This window comes from Sminthopsis crassicaudata, chromosome 1 (genome assembly GCF_048593235.1).
Source record: "Sminthopsis crassicaudata isolate SCR6 chromosome 1, ASM4859323v1, whole genome shotgun sequence".
NCBI classification, from domain to species: domain Eukaryota; kingdom Metazoa; phylum Chordata; class Mammalia; order Dasyuromorphia; family Dasyuridae; genus Sminthopsis; species Sminthopsis crassicaudata.
In genome coordinates this window covers 750,454,864-750,460,863 of record NC_133617.1, presented here as the reverse complement: position 1 = coordinate 750,460,863, position 6,000 = coordinate 750,454,864, and positions in this window count along the sequence as shown.

Here is a 6,000-nt window from a genome sequence, read left to right as displayed (position 1 = left end):
CATTGATATTCAGTGAAATAGAGAACTTTTAAGCATTCTTGATGAAAAGGCCGGAGATGAATAGAAAATTTGATTTTCAAATATATATTTCAAGAGAAGCATAAAAAGATCCTCATGACACAAATTCAAAGCCTTCATCAATACAAAGACTCTTTGGAGGCTCTCCAGTTTTTCAATGTCCTTCCTCATTTGGAATGCCCAGAATTTCTCATAATACTCCAAATTTAGATCTGTCAAGTGAAAACTTTCTAATAATCACAACTACCAAAGGTGAAATAAGATGTTTATGAAAGTAATGAGTTCTCTGTCACTAAAGATTTTCAATCAAAAGCTAGAGATGACTTGTCAATGTTTTAGAATTTTTTGCTGTGATTTGCTTTGGATTAGATGACTTCTGAGTCACAGAAATCTGAAATTCTGTGGTATAGTCACCTGTGATTTTATGAATCCTCTGAAGGAGTGAGCTGATGTCAAAGAGGATACAGAGGGCGGCACCACGTCTCGGCTATACAGAGATGTCAAATATGCCAAGCATATGGCCCAAACACTCCCAAGTGAAGTCTGAATCATGTTAAAATGGAGTTGGGAAAGGTTTAACTAGATTAATTTCAATGCAACTTAGATTATGTTATTTTGTGGTTTTCTAAATCAATGTGCAGAGTGCTGGGGTTGGTTTCTATTTGAGTATTATTCTACTGGGGTACTACTGTATTTGGAGTTAAAAGCCTTACGTATTCCAAGTCTGAAACTGCCTATGATCACTGGGCTCCATTCATAAGACGAGAAATCAGATGATTCCTAGGCCTTGTCCAGATCTAAATCTTAGATTACTTTATGACAACTTAAAAGGTGATTTATGTCATAAAATGGAACAATGTATAGAGCAGGTAGCCAGCCTCAAAGAAATAAAATTTTGATGGTAGAATTTTAGGTTGTTCTGTGGTTTCAGTCATATCCAACTTTTTGTGACCCCATTTGGGACTTTCTTGAATAGAATATTGGAGTGGTTTGACATTTCCTTTTCTAGATCATTTTACAGATGAGGAAACTGAGGCAAAAAGAGTTGAATGTTTCATGTCCACGGTCACTCAGCTAGTCAGTGTCTTGAGTGTCTGAGGCTGGATTTCAACTTAGAGCTTCCTGACGCCAATCCCAGCACTCTTTCCACTGTGCTACCTGTAGGCCCTAGGTATTTTTAGGTTATGTGATGTTTATTTCAGGTCTAGTAATCTCTGCCCCAAACCCCTCAGCTGTTCTTTTACTCATAAGGACAGCCTGACTTCCTTAAATAATGGAATCCAGAATTAGGCTTTAGACATGAGTGACTTTTACCCATGTCTTCGTTTCTGCAAAACGGATTTTTTCACTTTTAGTGTCCAGAAAAATTACTGGGTTGTTTTTAGTCCAGACACAGCTACTGGCAACTGTTAGAAGAGTGGTTATGACTCAGGCCCACTGATCACAAATATTCTATCATAGGGACTTACCTGGATAGATTCTTCCCAGTTTTAACAGCCACTTCCTCCTGGTTCCACAGCTGCATTTGATGTCTAAGTCTGTCTTGGTATTGTTTTTTGGGGTGGAGGAAGTTGAAAAGAGGAAATGTGTCTGGAGACCTCACCAACTCAACAGTCCCTTAATCCAAGAGCAGTATTTTGCATCTGGTTTTTCTTTTTTTTTTTTTTTTATTTTTATTTTTTTTATTTTATATATATATATATATATATTTTATAATATTATCCCTTGTATTCATTTTTCCAATTTACCCCCCCTCCCTTTATTCCCTCCCCCCGACGACAGGCAATACCATACATTTTACATGTGTTACAATATAGTCTAGGTACAATACATGTGTGCGAATATCACTTTCTTGTTGCACAATAAACATTAGAATCCGAAGGTACATGCAACCTGGGCAGACAGATATTAGTGCTAACAATTTACATTCCCCTCCCAGTGTTTCTTCTCTGGGTGCAGCTACCTCTGTCCATCATTGATCAACTGGAAGTGAGTTGGATCTTCTTTATGTTGAAGATTTCCACCTCCATCAGAATACATCCTCATACAGCATTGTTGTTGAAGTGTACAGTGATCTTCTGGTTCTGCTCATTTCACTCAGCATCAGTTGATTTAAGTCTCTCCAGGCCTCTCTGTATTCCTCCTGCTGGTCATTTCTTACCGAGCAATAATATTCCATAACCTTCATATACCACAATTTACCCAACCATTCTCCAACTGATGGACATCCATTCATCCTCCAGTTTCTAGCTACAACAAAAAGAGCTGCCACAAACATTTTGGCACATATATGTCTCTTTCCGCTCTTTAGTATTTCTTTGGGATATAATCCCAGTAGTAGCGCTGCTGGGTCAAAGGGTATGCACAGTTTGATAACTTTTTGGGCATAATTCCAGATTGCTCTCCAGAATGGCTGGATTCTTTCACAACTCCACCAGCAATGTATTAGTGTCCCAGTTTTCCCACATCCCCTCCAACATTTGTCATTATTTGTTCCTGTCATCTTAGCCAATCTGACAGGTGTGTAGTGGTATCTCAGAGTGGTCTTAATTTGCATTTCTCTGATCAGTAGTGATTTGGAACACTTTTTCATGTGAGTGGATATAGTTTCAATTTCTTCCTCTGAGAATTGTCTGTTCATATCCTTTGACCATTTATCAATTGGAGAATGGTTCGGTTTCTTATAAATTTGGGGCAGTTCTCTATATATTTTGGAAATGAGACCTTTGTCAGAACCTTTGTTTTTAAAAATATTTTCCCAATTTGTTACTTCCCTTCTAATCTTGTTTGCATTAGTATTATTTGTACAGAAACTTTTTAGTTTGATGTAATCAAAATCTTCTATTTTGTGATCAATAATGATCTCTAGTTCTCCTCTGGTCATAAATTCCTTCCTCCTCCACAAGTCTGAGAGGTAGATTATCCTCTGTGCATCTGGTTTTTCAAAAGCTTTTAGTTGTTTTGTTTATTTGTTTTTCGGAGGCAATTGGGGTTAAGTGACTTGCCCAGGGTCACACAGCTAGGAAGTGTGATGTGTCTGAGGTCACATTTGAACTCAGCTCCTCCTGATTTCAGGGCTGGTGCTTTATTCACTGCACCACCTCGATGTCCCAAAGGCTTTTAGTTTTCTCTTAATTCTAATTTCAAAATCTCATTTCTAGCCTATTCATGTATAGCCATTTAGGACAAGAGGAGAAAGTCTTATTCATTGAGATAAGTAAATAGTTTGGAAGAGACTAGCAAAAAAATGTAATCAAAGAGTAAATTAGTGGAAAGAATATTTGATTTGGAGTCAGGATTCTGGGTTTCAGTCTTGGCTTTGCCCCTGGGTAGCTGTATGACCTTGAACAAAACCTTTGAGTTCTGTGAGCCTCAGTTTGCTCATTTCTAGAAGAGTTGAACTTACCAATATCTTAGATCTGTTTCAGCTCTATATTTATGATCCCTGATTTTCTGATTTGCAAACTGGAGAGCATTGGGAAAATGAATGAACAAATTGAGATATATGAATATGATGGAATATTATTATGTCAAGAGAAATGACAAAATATAAGTATATGTGAAATATATAAACTGATAAAGTGAAAGAAGTAGTTGTGAAAATAATCTATGCAATGACTACAAGAATATAAACAAAAAGAATAAAATGAAGCTAAATGAAAATAAAATGTTTCAGGGGGAATTTGGGAGAATTCAGATGAATCCCTGCCTTTTCTCCATCCACTTGGCTCTTCATTCTTGAAGGACTTTTTGCAGTTTTTTTTCAATTTATTAAGCATTTATTAATGCTATTTTTCCTTTTTCTGTTTATTTTATTTTTTTCTGGTTATACATATACCTTCATTTTAAAATTCACATTTCTTTATGAATCCTGTTGGAAAAGAAAAATCAGAATAAAAGGGGAAAACCATGAAAGGAAAAAAAAAAAACAGAAGAAAAAGGGAAAAATAATGAATCTATAGCATGAGTTGATTTACATTCAGTCTCCATAGTTCTCTGTCTGGATGCAGATGGTGTCTTCTGCCCAAAGTTTATTGGAATTGCTTTGGATCATTGAACCACTGAGAAGAACCAAGTCTTTCATAGCTGATCTTCACACAATTTTGCTGTTACTGTGTACAATGTATTCCTGGTTCGACTTGTTTTGCTCAGCATCAGTTCAGGTAAATCTTCCTAGGGCTTTCTAAAATCAGCTTGTTCCATTTTTTGTAGAACACTAATATTCTATTTCCTTCATATACCATGACATTCTTTTTGCAGTTTTTAACTTTCATACTATTCCAGCAAAGGAGGAATGTAGCAGCATCAAACTCTCCATTTAATGCATCTGGGAAAGATGGCTAAAAAGTTCACTCTGATAGGAAAACATCATCCAGTATCCGAGAAAGAAATGAAGATAGCTAACTTTATATAGAATTTACAGTGTGCTAAGGACTTTACAAATGTTATCTCATCTGATTCCCAAAACATTTCTGGGAGTAAAGACTATTATTGTCACCATTTTACAGATGGAGAGACTTCATCAAATAGAAGTTAACTAATGCCAAGAAGCACCTAGCTAGTAAATATCTGAAATTAGATTTGAACTCTCTTGGCCCAGTTTAGCTGTGGCAGCTGAGCTGGAGGTAAGGGGCACAGAACTGGGAATGGGATCCATTAGACCTTGCTTTTTTTTTTCCCCCTGAGGCTGGGGTTAAGTGATTTGCCCAGGGTCACACAGCTAGGAAGTATTATATGTCTGAGATCAAATTTGAACTCCAGTCCTCCTGAATTGAGGGCTGGTGCTCTCTCCACTGCGCCACCTAGCTGCCCCTAGACCTTACTTTTTAAAGCATCATCATGTGGCCTTTAGTTTATAGTCCTCCAAAGGATGGCCACATTATGGGTAATGGGGGATTGTCTTTAACCAAACCAATAGGTCATTCTTTAGTTCAGGGCAATGCAACAACTGAGTCGAGAGCCAGCTACAAACAAGAACCGCACCAACTACTAGAGATGCAGACATAGAAATGAAAAGCACTGCAGAGAGCTTATATTCCCTTGAGGAGCCAGCATTCCTGAAATGGAATATTCCACTATATATCTTGACCTATTACCTTAGTGTCCTGGGCAACCCCAACTGCAGAGTATGTGCCAATCTGGATTGATAAAAGGGGCGTCCTTGCTTGGGGTTCTCTACTTCAGTGGGATCACAAGTCTTGTTCCCCCAGACCTTGTAGACATGTAGATTTCTATTAGCTCACTCTGTCTTGTACAAACACACCCATGCTTTAACAACTTCTCAGGGGCCTTTTCCAGTTTAGTTTGCCCATGGTGAATAAATGTTCTTTTTTTTTATGAGGGGACAAGTGATGGTTTCAAAGCTTTTATAAAGTCCTCCCAAGCCACATTTCTTCCATTACACATCTCAATGATGCATCAGGAGATATTCAGTCCCAAAACAGAATTTTGTCCAAGTTTTCTGAGAGGACGCCACCAGATCTGAAGTCCACATGTGGGGGGGGGGGGCTGGGTGAATTTAATATGATTAATTTAATTTGATTATACTTATATCTACTCGTTGATCATCAAGGTTATGCCAGAGAAACAAGGATCTCATAGAGCTCCCCAGTTAGCCAGTCATTGAGTAAATGCTTGTTAATCGATGGCGGAATTGCTCACAGTCTTTGGAGGCTGAAAAGGGCCAGGAATATTGTGACAATCGGTAGAGCTGGAGTGTAAGAGAATATCCAGGGGAAGGCTCCGGTGGACTGTGGGTCTGTTTACTGAGGACGTGTCACCAGACTCATCGCCCGTGGGCTAACCATCTGCTGAGGAATTGTTTTGACCACACCAACTCATTAAGAAACCTACTAAGGCATGGAAGAGTGAAAATGAGCAAAATGTGCACACACCGGGCTCTTCCAGCCAAGGAGCCACCTACCCGAACCTCCCATCTGCTTTCACAATTAGCTGTGTTGACTGTTCACAGAGCTTTGGTTT